We start from the raw sequence: 17,173 nt of genomic DNA, 5'->3' as shown, positions 1-17,173 counted from the left end.
ATAGGTAAAGGAAAGCATAGGCCTAATGGACAAAAATGAATGGTAACTTATTGCCATTGGGTGAACCATATACACAATCGCATATAGCACTCAAATGGGCTGCAGATGGTGAAAATCATATTGCAAATGGGACATGGCAAATGCCGGATGTAATAAACCAAAAATCCAAAAGGTGGCGAGCATGCTCCACCGTCTGAAACATATATGGGAAATGGACAAAGTCACTTCTCAAGGGTGAAATTACAAACTTAAACTTGATAGAAAATGTGTTTTGGACCAATTTTATTTTTTGGGGGCTCCAATTATACATTTACTAAAGAACCATATTGATATAGATTTGTCTTATTTTTTTAATTTAACTAGGCAAGTCAGTTAAGAACAAATTCTTATTTTCAATGATGGCCTAGGAACAGTGGGTTAACTGCCTGTTCAGGGGCAGAATAACAGATTTGTACCTTGGATTTGAACTTGCAACCTTTCAGCTGCTAGTCCAGCACTCTAACCACTAGGCTACCCTGCTGCCCCAAACATTGAAAATGTAAGGCCTATGTTATATCCATATCACGCATATAATAATGCAAATGTCCACTTGTCACACATTATACTCCAAATGGGTAAAATGTCCATTTGCCATATATGATCATAGGAAGTCAGTTCCGAACCCTAAAGTCAGTGAACCATGTCCAGATGGCTTGTATGATGACAAAATTATATAAACTCAGCAAAAAAAAGAAATGTTGCTTTTTCAGGACCCTGAATTTCAAAGATAATTTGTAAAAATCTAAATAACTTCACAGATCTTCATTGTAAAGGGTTTAAACACTGTTTCCAATGCTTGTTCAATGACCAATAAACAATTAATGAACATGCACCTGTGAAATGGTCGTTAAGACACTAACAGCTTACAGACAGTAGGCAATTAAGGTCACAGTTATGAAATCTTAGGACACTAAAGAGGCCTTTCTACTAAAACACAAAGAAAGATGCCCAGGGTCCCTGCTCATCTGCGTGAACATGCCTGACACTTTGTCCAACTAGATTTAGAAGCCAACTATCACATATTTCATAGTGCCTTCTTTTAAAACCGTTAAAAACATAAAAACCTTAACACGTAGTTACATTCGAGCTGTGGGTCCCGTTCTGACATTGTGTATGCCTAGCCGAGGCGACCCCAAGTTTCGGCTCAATAGGTAATTCAGAGCCTGAGCAGTGCAGAAAATTCACTTTTTTCTGGGGACCCTAAACGAGCTATTGGCCAGAAACTTGTCGGGTCCGTTTCTATGGGCCGAGGCGGTTTCAATGCACCTAGTCTTGTAATTCTCTGTCTTTTCTAAATGTTGTCATATTCTTGATGTTTTAAAATGAAATGAATATATTGCAAAGGGACAAGGCTGTTTCTCGTCCTGAGAACCTCCTAGAGCTACATAACTCATGGTGCACTACCGCTCTAGAACAGGTTTATAAAGTTTCAGAGCTCTAGGTCTGACGGTTCTTTGATGGTTTTTACGCCGGTAACATCTTAGCTTTGTGTGTAAGTTTTTCTTTGAGGTCTGATGGGCAGTGTGAACACTTGTGACGCTAGAGCATGTCTCTATGGGTGCTGTCTCTGTGTCCTGGGCTTATGTTTTTTTTTGGGGGGGGGTCTCAAAATAATATTTGAAGTACACGGGGCTGTGTGAGTCTGTCCATTTGTAATATGAAATATTGTCATTGGCAATATATCATATTGCAAATGGACACTGTCCATATGCAATATGAAAATGCACCTAACTTATTGCAGATGGACAAACTTCATACAGAAAATCGCAGAAATCATGTAGAGCTCCGAAACCTGTCTTAATGGATTTGCCTTAACACGCCTCAACTGGATCTATAATGTTTTTCTAATCCCAGAAAATGTGCATTAACTCAGAGCGTTGTGGCCTCGACTCCATATTGTTTCTGGGCTAAAAGTACATTTGGCTGACTCTCTGCTCACGAGTTTCGTCTTTGAAGTCTGTTCCATTTATGAGAAACAGCCATGTCCATTTTGGTGATGAAATTTGCCATGTAGTCAGTCGCCATATGGTGGAATTCTCCGGTACAGCATAAAATAAATTCATTTTTTTTATATCTCTGAAACTGAGTGTCCTGGAAACTTTTTTTAAACAACCAAGTTTACGTAATTTTATGATGCGTGTTTTATAACAGTACCTTGTTTTAAAGTGGCCTAGCCAAAATACGACCATAGAAATGTTAAGATAATTATTCATATACCATTGAAACTAGTTATTTTTTTCACTGTTATTTTATTGTCCAGCAGCCAAAGGCCAAGTCCTAGTCAAATTACTAGTAACCTATGCTAGTTGATGCATCTTTAGAGCTCCCTGATTTCTTCATTTCTGAAACCGCTCGCTTTGTGCAGTGCGCATTTGAGAACGATGTTTTCACGCTAATTGTATTTTGGAACATTTGCACGTAGTTTACAGCCATGCGCACATTGCTGAATAATTCTATTAAGAGAGAGAACTTTATCAACATTTTAAGCTAAATTGTTTGATCTGCCTCATTGCTATAATTTAAGCAGCGGCCTTCCCTGGTGGGAATAATTTTTTAGACTTAAATACTGTAGTATTTGGTTGTAATTGTAATGTAAAATATTTTGTAGGCTTCAAAGGGTGGCCAACCATCCTCCGGGAGAGTCTTTTTTAAAGGGTCGTTGTTGTATTTTGAGTAATTTTTGCCTGATTCTCTACGGTAAAAAAGATTAACCTATTTTATTTCATGAAATGATTCCTTGCATCATACAACAACGCCCCTTTAAAAAGACTCTCCCAGAGGATGGTTGGCCGCCCTTTGTAGCCTATAAAATATTGCAACATTACAATTACAACCAAATACTATTTAAGTCAAAAAAATATTTTCTCTCCAGGGAAGGCCGCTGCACAAATTATAGCAATGGGTGTATGGTTAGAGGTGATGTTCATTCATGACTAGTATAGGTAAAGGAAAGCATAGGCCTAATGGACAAAAATGAATGGTAACTTATTGCCATTGGGTGAACCATATACACAATCGCATATAGCACTCAAATGGGCTGCAGATGGTGAAAATCATATTGCAAATGGGACATGGCAAATGCCGGATGTAATAAACCAAAAATCCAAAAGGTGGCGAGCATGCTCCACCGTCTGAAACATATATGGGAAATGGACAAAGTCACTTCTCAAGGGTGAAATTACAAACTTAAACTTGATAGAAAATGTGTTTTGGACCAATTTTATTTTTTGGGGGCTCCAATTATACATTTACTAAAGAACCATATTGATATAGATTTGTCTTATTTTTTTAATTTAACTAGGCAAGTCAGTTAAGAACAAATTCTTATTTTCAATGATGGCCTAGGAACAGTGGGTTAACTGCCTGTTCAGGGGCAGAATAACAGATTTGTACCTTGGATTTGAACTTGCAACCTTTCAGCTGCTAGTCCAGCACTCTAACCACTAGGCTACCCTGCTGCCCCAAACATTGAAAATGTAAGGCCTATGTTATATCCATATCACGCATATAATAATGCAAATGTCCACTTGTCACACATTATACTCCAAATGGGTAAAATGTCCATTTGCCATATATGATCATAGGAAGTCAGTTCCGAACCCTAAAGTCAGTGAACCATGTCCAGATGGCTTGTATGATGACAAAATTATATAAACTCAGCAAAAAAAAGAAATGTTGCTTTTTCAGGACCCTGAATTTCAAAGATAATTTGTAAAAATCTAAATAACTTCACAGATCTTCATTGTAAAGGGTTTAAACACTGTTTCCAATGCTTGTTCAATGACCAATAAACAATTAATGAACATGCACCTGTGAAATGGTCGTTAAGACACTAACAGCTTACAGACAGTAGGCAATTAAGGTCACAGTTATGAAATCTTAGGACACTAAAGAGGCCTTTCTACTAAAACACAAAGAAAGATGCCCAGGGTCCCTGCTCATCTGCGTGAACATGCCTGACACTTTGTCCAACTAGATTTAGAAGCCAACTATCACATATTTCATAGTGCCTTCTTTTAAAACCGTTAAAAACATAAAAACCTTAACACGTAGTTACATTCGAGCTGTGGGTCCCGTTCTGACATTGTGTATGCCTAGCCGAGGCGACCCCAAGTTTCGGCTCAATAGGTAATTCAGAGCCTGAGCAGTGCAGAAAATTCACTTTTTTCTGGGGACCCTAAACGAGCTATTGGCCAGAAACTTGTCGGGTCCGTTTCTATGGGCCGAGGCGGTTTCAATGCACCTAGTCTTGTAATTCTCTGTCTTTTCTAAATGTTGTCATATTCTTGATGTTTTAAAATGAAATGAATATATTGCAAAGGGACAAGGCTGTTTCTCGTCCTGAGAACCTCCTAGAGCTACATAACTCATGGTGCACTACCGCTCTAGAACAGGTTTATAAAGTTTCAGAGCTCTAGGTCTGACGGTTCTTTGATGGTTTTTACGCCGGTAACATCTTAGCTTTGTGTGTAAGTTTTTCTTTGAGGTCTGATGGGCAGTGTGAACACTTGTGACGCTAGAGCATGTCTCTATGGGTGCTGTCTCTGTGTCCTGGGCTTATGTTTTTTTTTGGGGGGGGGTCTCAAAATAATATTTGAAGTACACGGGGCTGTGTGAGTCTGTCCATTTGTAATATGAAATATTGTCATTGGCAATATATCATATTGCAAATGGACACTGTCCATATGCAATATGAAAATGCACCTAACTTATTGCAGATGGACAAACTTCATACAGAAAATCGCAGAAATCATGTAGAGCTCCGAAACCTGTCTTAATGGATTTGCCTTAACACGCCTCAACTGGATCTATAATGTTTTTCTAATCCCAGAAAATGTGCATTAACTCAGAGCGTTGTGGCCTCGACTCCATATTGTTTCTGGGCTAAAAGTACATTTGGCTGACTCTCTGCTCACGAGTTTCGTCTTTGAAGTCTGTTCCATTTATGAGAAACAGCCATGTCCATTTTGGTGATGAAATTTGCCATGTAGTCAGTCGCCATATGGTGGAATTCTCCGGTACAGCATAAAATAAATTCATTTTTTTTATATCTCTGAAACTGAGTGTCCTGGAAACTTTTTTTTAAAACTTCCCGGAAGACCAGGCCTTGGGGGGCAACCTGAGGCCGTCGCCTATTTTTTTGCGCACCCGTGGACGTCTCATAAGGGGCTGTCCATTTGCCATGTGAAATTTGTCAACCATGTGGCTATGTTCATTCATGACTAGTATAGGGAAGCACTCTTATCAGGCAGCTCGACTAACTGTGTGTATGTGTGTGTGTGTGTGTGTGTGTGTGTGTGTGTGTGTGTGTGTGTGTGTGTGTGTGTGTGTGTGTGTGTGTGTGTGTATCAATGATGGTTTGGCGTTCAGGATACAGGTAGCTTACCACCGGGAGCTTACCACTGAGGGAGAATGTGTCCAGAAGGACTCCTTATCATCAGGGACAACAAGGAGGCTCAAGCCCTGGAGATGGCAACCATACACCGGCCCCTACTCACCTGCATGGGTCAGGCACTACCTTTACACTGGAGCGCTCCTTCTATCAGCTAACATTAGCTCTACATATTCTCTCTCCACATCACTCCCTTTCAGCTAACACTTTAGCTTTAAACATTTTTACTCTCTCTCCCACTCAAACGAACACACGCATTTTAATGTTTGTGGTTGTGTGTTCTAGGCTCTAGCAACTCCACCCATACTTTGGGGCGGGGTGTTGCATGGCCAAGCGCTGGCGGGGACCTCTTCAGCGATGACATAAGAGGACACTGCTGACCAGCTGGTGGCGTCCCTCTTCCTGCAGCCGTCCGCCTTCACTCCTCCAGGGTAACTAGCTACCTGCATATCAGTCTATCGCTGACCCTTTCTCTCTCTCTCTCTCTCATGTACCACATGACTGATACAACCCCTCTCTCTCTCCCTCTTCTCTTTGTTCATCTACCCCTTCTTTCTCTCGTTCTTGCTGTCTCTTGCTCACTCTTGTCTCACTCGCTCTCTTGCTTTCTTTCTCTTGGTCTCCATGTCTCTTTCTCTTCCGGTCTCTTTCTCTCAGGTCTCCTCAGGTGGGTTTCCTTCGCTTCCTCCACCTGCTCTCCTCCCTTCGACTGGAGAAACAACCCCCGGTGGTCAACCTCAACAACCAGCTCACCGGTGAGCGCACACACACACAATGTGGATGTATATTATATCTTATTAACATATACAGTGGGGATAACAAGTATTTGATAGACTGCCGATTTTGCAGGTTTTCCTACTTACAAAGCATGTAGAGGTCTGTCATTTTTAATCATAGGTACACTTCAACTGTGAGAGACGGAATCTGAAACAAAAATCCAGAAAATCACATTGTATGATTTTTAAGTAATTAATTTTCATTTTATTGCATGACATAAGTATTTGATACATCAGAAAAGCAGAACTTAATATTTGGTACAGAAACCTTTGTTTGCAATTACAGAGATAATTTGTTTCCTGTAGTTCTTGACCAGGTTTGCACACACTGCAGCAGGGACTTTGGCCCACTCCTCCATACAGACCTTCTCCAGATCCTTCAGGGTTCGGGGCTGTCGCTGGGCAATACGGACTTTCAGCTCCCTCCGAAGATTTTATATTGGGTTCAGGTCTGGAGACTGGCTAGGCCACCCCAGGACCTTGAGATGCTTCTTACGGAGCCACTCCTTAGTTGCCCTGGCTGTGTGTTTCGGGTCGTTGTCATGCTGGAAGACCCAGCCACGACTCATCTTCAATGCTCTTACTGAGGGAAGGAGGTTGTTGGCCAAGATTTCGCGATACATGGCCCCATCCATCCTCCCCTCAATACGGTGCAGTCGTCCTGTCCCCTTTGTAGAAAAGAATCCCCAAAGAATGATGTTTCCACCTCCATGCTTCACAGTTGGGATGGTGTTCTTGGGGTTGTACTCATCCTTCTTCCTCCAAACACGGCGAGTGGAGTTTAGACCAAAAAGCTCTATCTTTGTCTCATCAGACCACATGACCTTCTCCCATTCCTCCTCTGGATCCAGATTGGCAAACTTCAGACACGCCTGGACATGCGCTGGCTTGAGCAGGGGGACCTTGCGTGCGCTGCAGGATTTTAATCCATGACGGCATAGTGTGTTACTAATGGTTTTCTTTGAGACTGTGGTCCCTCTCTTCAGGTCATTGACCAGGTCCTGCCGTGTAGTTCTGGGCTGATCCCTCACCTTCCTCATGATCATTGATGCCCCACGAGGTGAGATCTTGCATGGAGCCCCAGACCGAGAGTGATTGACCGTCATCTTGAACTTCTTTCATTTTCTAATAATTGCACCAACAGTTGTTGCCTTCTCACCAAGCTGCTTGCCTATTGTCCTGTAGCCCATCCCAGCCTTGTGCAGGTCTACAATTTTATCCCTGATATCCTTACACAGCTCTCTGATCTTGGCCATTGTGGAGAGGTTGTAGTCTGTTCGATTGAGTGTGTGGACAGGTGTCTTTTATACAGGTAACGAGTTCAAACAGGTGCAGTTAATACAGGTAATGAGTGGAGAACAGGAGGCTTCTTAAAGAAAAACTATGAGAGCTGTGAGAGCCGGAATTCTTACTGCTTGGTAGGTGATCAAATACTTATGTCATGCAATAAAATGCAAATTAATTACTTAAAAATCATACAATGTGATTTTCTGGATTTAAAAAAAAGATTCCGTCTCTCACAGTTGAAGTGTACCTATGATAAAAATTACAGACCTCTAAATGCTTTGTAAGTAGGAAAAGCTGCAAAATCCGCAGTGTATCAAATACTTGTTCTCTCCACTGTATGTATATCTTATCATATTCGTACATTACAAAAAAAGAACCAATGGGGTTGTTGTCTCTCTCTCTCGCTGATGTGCTTCATATGTAGAATTACTTTTCCCCCACTCTCTCTCCTCACCCCACACTCTCCTCATCCCACACTCTCTCTTCTCATCCCACACTCTGTCCTGTCCTCATCTGTAGCGGCTGACGACACTGAGATCAAGAATGACTTCATCGTCTCCAGAGTTTCTGCCTGTCATGTTCGTTGCCACGCCCAAAGACAAGAAGCTGTCAATCTGGACCAAACAGGCTCCATCTGAACAGGTTAGAACATGGACACACATCCAGTATAGTCACTAGTACAGTCATCCAATAGCATTGTACACAACAGCCCATTGTACACAACATAGTAACAGACTCAGACTTGAAAGAGAAGAAATAGAATACAAACTTGTTTCAAATGATTGAACTCTCACACTGTCAAAGACCAGCATTGAGACCAGCATTGAGTAGTATTGAGTAGTATAGTCAAGGCTCTAAAGTGCGACCATTTTGGACACATATGCATCTAAATATTTTGCTGTGCTACCTACAATTGCAATTTTGGAGCACCAGTGCACCTACAAGAGAAATTACTCAGATAATATTTTTTTCTCATGATTATACTTCACTCTACTGTTGTTTTCCGAGTGCCCTAGAGAAAAGATTGAGTGAATATTCGTTAGCATCATGGTTGTACCATTTTTACAATAGCAAAAAATGTATTGTTTCTAGCCCTAGCAGTCCAGAAGATATGACCCAAATTACCCACACAACATTTCTTTTTTCTATAGCGGATTACATGTCTGCGTTTTTACTTTCATAAACCATGTCTCGGGCCATTCTTAAGCTACTCGTGGGCCATTCATTTACGCCTTGTTCAGTCATGTTACCTCATTAGCTAGCTAGCTAACAACCGGATAACTTTACCAGTATATTCAAACATTTTTACACTTTTAGAAGTTGGGAGCACCAGTTTTACCAATGATTTTTTAAATTTAATTTAGAGCTGTAACTATAGTAAATCTAAAAGTAGAGGTGCCATCATAAACAGCGGAGTAGAAATTAATTACATGGTCTTGTTAGTCGGCAGTCAGTTTCCCTATTCTTGGACCCTTCCTCAAGGCACACTGCTCTCCTGCGTCACACTTTTGGAGGGTCCACTCATATCGTTATCACTATTACTACTTAGTAAAAATGGTAAAGGTAGAAAGGATGTATCTCACTCACCATAGGCAACTGGCTGTTTATTTTCATGATACGGACCCCTATTGCTTTTGAACTTTTCAAGCATCTCTTATAAATCACCCATCTGTAATGCCATGCACATTCCATTTGTGACGTTATATCACCAATACAATATTACATTCATTCAAAATGGCATTAAGAAATTTTTTTCTAAATTCATGCTGTTATAGACATACAATGGATATGGCTTATATGACAATAAAAAGTGAATTTAATGCTCACCAATTAGCTTTTTGTCCCTGTCCACTTCCGGAAGGAAATCAGTTGAAGATATTTTTTTCATGTCTGCTGTTTGATAGAGTACGTTGAGAAATGTGGCAGCACACCGCAACATGGGGTGATAAAGCCAGCAGCTTCCCATCTCTCTCATTTAGCTTCCCAGCTCCACCTCAACCACTTGATTACAATGCTCAAACTAGCTGTTCTCCAGACCTGGCATCTTTTCATGTGTTTCTGTCGAAGAGCTTCGAATTCAATAGTCCTACCTCGTGACGTGCAGAAGAAGCGTCATAAACGAACATGTTCATGTGCCTGAGGAAGAACTTGTGCGTTTGCGCCATCTGCCACTTTCACATTGATGGCAAATGTGCACTTTAATTTTGGAGCACTGCAGTGCACCCACAGTGAATGAGACCGAAACATAGATTGAAATGCACCAAGGCTGCACGGTGGGACTTGCCTAATCAACTTATTAATTGAGAGGCCGAAGCACACAGGGACACGAATCAATGGAACAGCTATTAATTGTTCCATTGAAGCCCAAAGCCTTCGCCTTCCAAGATAAAGGCAGAAAAATCTCAATTTCTGCTTATACATTTCTTTGTATAAGCTCATCGTGTTGAGGTGAGTGGGGAGGATTCTCACACTGTCCCCAACGTGGAGGCCATCAGGGTCATGGGCCAGGGTCTGGTCAAGTCAGTGGAGGAAAGGACCGGTGAATGGGTGGTGTGGACTGAGCACGTGCGCAAACACACACACCCTCGCACACAGAAACGCGTACGGTAATTGTATTTTAACTTAAACAATCACATTTTGAAATGGATTACCCCGTAGCCAGCAAAACGTGTCCACTCGTTGACACCTTTTTGTCAAAATGAAATCAACATGTTGTAAACACAGTCATTGTATATCCAATTGTGTGCTAAATGCAAGCCATGCACATTTACTGGATAAAATAAACATAAGAAGCTAACCATGTGATGTCTTTGTTTTCGCTGGTGCTTTAACCCCGTCTGTGTTACTGTTTTGTACGCCCAGTGTGCTCCGTATGTATTGGGACAGTGACACATGTTTTATCTCAACTCCAGCACTTTTGGATTTGAAATGGTACAATGATTATGACATTAAAGTGCAGACTGTCAGCTTTAATTAGAGTTTTTTTTTCATCCACATTGGGTGAATTGTTTAGAATCTACACCACTTTTTATACATCGCCCCCTTCATTTTAGGGATCAAAAGTATTGGGACATTCACTTGTGTATTAAAGTAGTCAAAAGTTGTAGTTTTTGCTCCCATATTCCTAGCACACAATGATTTATATTAAGCTTGTGACTACACTTTGTTTGGTTGCATTTGCTGTTTATTTTGGTTACGTTTCAGATTATTTTGGTTACGTTTCAGATTATTTTGGTTACGTTTCAGATTATTTTGGTTACGTTTCAGATTATTTTGGTTACGTTTCAGATTATTTTGGTTACGTTTCAGATTATTTTGGTTACGTTTCAGATTATTTTGGTTACGTTTCAGATTATTTTGGTTACGTTTCAGATTATTTTGGTTACGTTTCAGATTATTTTGGTTACGTTTCAGATTATTTTGGTTACGTTTCAGATTATTTTGTGCCCAATAGATATGTCAATATGGTCATTTGAGTCACTTTTTATTGTAAATAAGAATAGAATATGTTTCTAAATACTTCTACATTTAATTCCGGATAAGAATAAGCTCCAGTAAGATGGATAACTATTGAAAGATGGCTGATATGCAGTTTTCTACACGGTGCAACCTTTTGGTAGCGTTTGTATATCATAGGAAAAGACACCACATTTACACAGATTTGCATGACCTCCAAATATATCATACTTTGACTAAAACAATTACTTATTGACATACATTGTTGTCGAATCAGGAGAGAAACTCCATGTAGTACATCCTCCTGTAGTAGTACATCCTAGCCATGCCAGGCTTTCTGTACCAGGGGAGGACGGCTCATAACAATAGCTGGAACAGAGGGAATGGTATCAATCGCATGGAAACCATGTATTTGCTACCATTCCACCAATTCTGCTCTAGCTATTACCACTAGCCCACCTCCCCAATTCAGGTGCCAACAACCTGTGCTGTGTACATAGATTTCTAGACTAGTGTAACCAACACAGGGTACAAGCCCAGGTCTCCTGCGTACCAGAAAAGCATAGGCCTGCTAAACTGAAGCCTAGGCATTGACTCTGGGAGCCAAAGCAACTCTTCAGGTCTTAGGTAAGGCCTACTCATACATGTGTGTTAACTGAACCTCCTCCGTTACAATTCACCATCCTTTGACCTCTTCACATGGACCCATCTGAGCCACAGCATAAATATGAGTGACGGTTCGAACAAGGGTCTTCTGCACATCAGAAGAGCACATAAGCCCGCTAAACCAAAGCCTACCCTCTGGGCAAAAACTGGTTGAATCGATGTTTTTTCCACGTAATTTTGAAATAAAAATGTGATGTTGAATCAATGTGAGAAACAGATTGGATTTGCAAAAAGTCATCAATGTAAGGGAATTTTGTATTTCACCCAACTTTAACCTAAATAGAATGAAAGGGTGACTTTTTTTCATGTTGAGTTCTCTCTAGTTGCCAATTTATCCGAATGTAAACAAAACTACACATTGAACTGTGCCCAGTGGCTATAGCCAATGCAACTCTTCAGGTATCAGACATAGCCAATGCAACTCTTCAGGTATCAGTTAAGATTACTCATTATGCGACTAACTAACCAGAAAGAAGTTGTTCGGTGACCACAAAGATGTGATGAGTAACTTTGCCTAGTGTTGAGTTTCTGCCTGAGACCAGAAAAAAAGAATTGGCTCCCCAGGCTAAATTACCTAAGAGTTGGTTTAGCAGGCTAAGATGTTCTTCTGATGTACAGGACACCAAGTTCAAACCCCATCAGTTACACTAGTCTAATATCTATGGGCATAGTGTGTGACGTGGCTAGGATATCACTGCATTGTGGTGTCATGTTGCTCTCCTGGTTCACGCCTCCAGGAAGCAATTTGCATACAGTTTGAAAATGAAAAGAGAAAATGCTCATTTCACTTTGCACATAGCAATACATAGCAATTACCGTTTACTGTTAACCTTTCGCCAATTTATTTACCATTTGCAATTATCCATTTTCATTTTAACATTGCAATTTCATTGTGGCATGAATCATGTGCACTAATATGAAAATATAAATGTGTTTATCATTTTCACATTTCAATTGAGCATTTAGGCATGGCATTTTTTAGAACTGGCACTGACCCCTCCATGTATGCCTGCTAAATGTATTTTCATCTTGAAACTTTCTTTGGAATAAGCTCCTTGTGATTGGGATTCCTGCTAGTGCTATGTTTAGCTCACTCAACTTCATTATCCCGTGGGGGATATTCATTTGGTCACCACACTGTACACAGATGTTGAAAAGCGACAATCACCATGAATGCTGGTATAAAAAATTTCAAAAATGTGTTGACATACTGACTAGATGTTGAGGAAATTCCAAGGAGAGGCGACGTGTTATACCTAATCATGCTCCATTGTGTCCATCTCCCACATAATCATGTCACAATGGACAGATAATTGTCCGGACTTATTTTGTACTCGCCCAATGTTGTTAGCTATTTAATCATTACAGGATTTCCTGCTCAAATCGTGACTCCTCGCACGTTGGGAATTATCTGGTTGCCTGGTTCAACTTTTTCAACAGTCTTGTCCTTTACTTTATTTATTGTGTCCCCACAACTGCTTGCCTAACCAGCTGTAACTGAAGTTTGAACTCCCGTTTTAATGTGATGACTTGCTTTTGACTTGACTGTTGCATATTTTCCCATTTGGGATGTTTTATCACTATTCATCAGTGATTTATGTAGTTTTGTCGACAGAAACACGTAGAATGTTAGATCTGCACTGAATGTCTCCTGACCCCTCCTGTCTCAGCCTCCAGTATTTATGCTGCAGTAGTTTGTCGGGGGGCTTGGGTCAGTTTGTTATATCTGGAGCACTTCTCCTGTCCTATCCGGTGTCCTGTGTGAATTTAAGTATGCTCTCTCTAATTCTCTCTTTCTCTCTCTTGGAGGACCTGAGCCCTAGGACCATGCCTTAGGACTACCTGACATGATGTCTCCTTGCTGTCCCCAGTCCACCTGGCCGTGCTGCTGCTCCAGTTTCAACTGTTCTGCCTGTTATTATTATTATTATTATTATTATTATTATTATTATTATTATTTGACCATGCTGGTCATTTATGAACATTTGAACATCTTGGCCATGTTCTGTTATAATCTCCACCAGGCACAGCCAGAAGAGGACACCCCTCATAGCCTGGTTCCTCTCTAGGTTTCTTCCTAGGTTTTGGCCTTTCTATGGAGTTTTTCCTATCCACCGTGCTTCTACACCTGCATTGCTTGCTGTTTAGGGTTTTAGGCTGGGATTCTGTACAGCACTTTGAGATATCAGCTGATGTACGAAGGGCTATATAAATTTGATTTGTCCCTTAATTGAACAAATACTTTGGGGGAAAATGAGCCCATCTATGGGATGCTGAAGTAGTGATGAGATGTGAGACCTGCTGAAGTGTAGTGTTGTCCCAAAAGGCTTGATCAGGGTGGGCAGTGAACCAGCTCCTAAGAGGCTATTTCCACCATCAGTCTGTAAACGATTGCATTACGAAAACATGTTTCACAAAAATGTCACCTATTCCAAAAGTGGATGTATGGCCATGTGAGGAATGACACACAGACACGCTCGATCTCAGATTCACCAACCCTCCTATAGCCTCTTAGAAGGAGCTGGTCTAGCATGTGTCTGTGTGTAGTCAAGGTGAGGAACTCTATAGTTTTGCACTGTCAATGCAAAAGCTCCACAGCTGTTAAAGTTGAGACAGAGTTTTATGAGATGTATTTTTCTTATGGTAAATGCTACCCTAGTAAAGTGAGTATTTTTTGCGTGCGTGTGTTTTGGATTCTAACTGTTTACGTTAACCAGTTTACTCAGTCATTCAGAGTAGGCTACGCAAACTACTCACCTGCAGTTCCTCACGTGGCCATACATCCAGTTTTGGAATAGGTGACATTTTTGTGAAATGTTTTCTTAAAACATAATGCAATCGTTTACGGATTGTACAACATTTTTGTGCTACAGTATCTCATGACAGTGTTTGGAAAAATGGGTGTTTGATTATCAGGCCAAATTAGGGTAAGAACTTTCCTGAATGTCACTCGGGGAGAGATGGAGGAGTAGCCTTGTCTGTTTGAATGAATTATATATCAAATCAAGGTCACATGCACCGAATACAACAGTTGTAGACTTTACTGTGAAATACGAGTCCTTTTGCAACAATGCAGACTTAAAAAGTAAGAACAATTTGCAAAATAAAAAAAGAAATAGTAACACAATAAAATAATAGTAACGAGGCTGTATACAAGGAGTACCGGTACCGTGTCAATGTGCAGGGGTACAAGGTAAAAGTGACTAGGCAATCAGGATAGACCATAAACAGAGCAGCATTGTGTCTATGTGTTTGTCATCAGCGTGTGTGTGTGTTTGAGCATATGTACTGTCTGTGTGGGTAGACTCCAGTGAGTGTGCATAGTGCAAGAGAGTCAGTACAACAACAACAAAAGTGGTCAATGCAAATAGTCTGGGTAGCCACTCGATCAACTGTTCATCAGTCTTATGGCTTGGATGCAGAAGCTGTTCAGGTGCCTTTTTGGTACCGCAGGGAGAACAATCTATGACTTGGGAGGTTGGAGTCTTTGACAATTTTTATCCAATACCGCCTGGTATAGAGGTCCTGGATGGCATGGAGCTCGGCCCTAGTGATGTACCGGTGCACACACACAATCCACTGTAGCACCTTGCGGTCAGATTCAAAGCAGTTACCCTACCAAATAGTGATGCAGCCGGTCAAGATGCTCTCAGCTGTATAACGTTTTGAGGATCTGAGTGCCCATGCCAAATCTTTTCAGCCTCCTGAGAGGGAAGAGGTGTTGTCGTGCCTTCTTCCCGATTGTGTTGGTGTGTTTGGAGCATGATGGGTCCTTATTGATGTGGACACCAAGGAACTTTTAAGTTCTCGACCTGCTCCACTACAGTCCCCTCAATGTGAATGAGGACGTGCTTGGCCCTCTATTTCCTGAAGTCTACTATCAGCTCTTTTGTCTTGTTGAGGTAGAGGTTGTTGTCTTGGCACCACACTGCCAGGTCTCTGACCTACTCTCTATAGGCTTTCTCATCGTTGTCTGATCAGGCCTGAGGGGCAGCCGTGTTGAGGGTCAGCATGGTGGATTTGTTGTTGCCTACCCTCACCACCTCCAGGGCAGCCCGTCAGGAAGTCCAGGATTCAGTTGTAGAGGGAGGTGTTCAGTCCCAGGGTCCTTAAGTTAGTGATGAGCTTGGAGGGCACTATGGTGTTGAATGTTGAGCTGTAGTCAATGACCAGCATTCTCATGTCGGTGTTGCTTTTGTCCAGGTGGGAAAATAGCAGTGTGAAGTAAAATGGAGATTGCATCATCTGTTGAACTGTTGGGGCGGTATGCAAATTAAAGTTGGGTCGAGGCTGTCTGGGATGATGGTGTTGTGAGCCATGACCAGCCTTTCAAAGCATTTCATGGCTATACATGTGAGTGCTACGGGGCGATATTAATTTTGACAGGTTACCTTGGCGTTCTTGGGCACAGGGACTAGGCTCTGTTTGAAACGTGGATATTCCAGACTGGGTCAGGGAAAGGATGAAAATGTCAGGTTAGAAACTTGCCAGCTGGTCGGCGCATGCTCGAATGACATGTCCTGGTAATCCTTCTGGCCCTGCGGCCTTGTGAATGTTAACCTGTTTAAAGGTCTTACTCACATCGGCTATGGAGAGTGTAATCACACAGTCGTCCGGAACAGCTGGTACTCTAATGCATCATTCTGTGTTGCTTGCCTTGAAGCGAGCATAGAAGGCATTTAGCTTGTCTGGTAGGCTCGCATCACTGGGCAGCTAGTGGCTGGGTTTTCTTTTGTAATCCATCATAGTTTGCAAGCTCTACCACATCTGACCAGCACCAGAGCCAGTGTAGGATTCAGTCTTAGTCCTGTATTGACACTTTACCTGTTTAATGGTTCATCGGCGGGCGTAACAGGATTTCTTATACGCGTCTGGATTAGTGTCCCGCTCCTTGATAGCGGCAGCTCTAGCCCTTAGCTCAGTGCAAATTTTGGCTGTAATCCATGTCTTCTGGTTGGGATATGTACATATGTCACTGTGGGGACCATGCACCTATTAATGAATCTGGTGACTGATGTGGTAAACTCTTTTATGCCGTCGGATGAACCCCGGAACATATTCCAGTCTGTGCTAGTTAAAGAGTCCTGTAGCTTAGCATCCACTTCCTCCGGCCACTTCCGTATTGAGCATTTCACGGGTACTTCTTGTTTGAGTTTTTGTTTGTAAACAGGAATCGGGGATAGAGTTGTGGTCAGATTTACCAAATGGAGGGCTAGGGAGAGCTTTGTAGGCGTCTCTGTGTGTGGAGTAAAAGGTGCTAAAGTTTTTTTTTTGCCTCTAGTTGCACGGGTTACATGCTGGTAGAAATTAGGTAAGACAGATTTCAGTTTTATTGCGTTAAAATCACTGGCCACTCGGAATGCCGCCTCTGGGTAAGCATTTTCTTGTTTTCTTATGGCCCTATATAGCTTGTTGAGTGTGGTCTTAATGCCAGCATCAGTTGTTTGTGGTGGTAAATGGTGTGGTCTACAGCTTATAATGAGGTATCACAACTCAGGCGAGCAGAACCTCTAATATTAGGGAAGTCTTGACTTAAGTAGACTACTTTCACTCTGTG

The 17,173-nt window shown here is 41.6% G+C and overlaps 1 pseudogene; it reads left to right on the top strand.

Annotated features, from left to right (window-relative positions):
• The window catches only part of LOC109894856 (nucleolar protein 6-like), a 28,005-nt pseudogene extending 17,901 nt beyond the window's left edge, over positions 1 to 10,104 (top strand).
• The last annotated feature ends 7,069 nt before the right edge of the window (positions 10,105 to 17,173 follow it).

Source organism: Oncorhynchus kisutch, linkage group LG8, assembly GCF_002021735.2.
Source record: "Oncorhynchus kisutch isolate 150728-3 linkage group LG8, Okis_V2, whole genome shotgun sequence".
Classification (NCBI taxonomy): domain Eukaryota; kingdom Metazoa; phylum Chordata; class Actinopteri; order Salmoniformes; family Salmonidae; genus Oncorhynchus; species Oncorhynchus kisutch.
The sequence above is the reverse complement of the archived record's forward strand: the minus strand, read 5'-3'. Positions and strand labels throughout refer to the sequence as shown.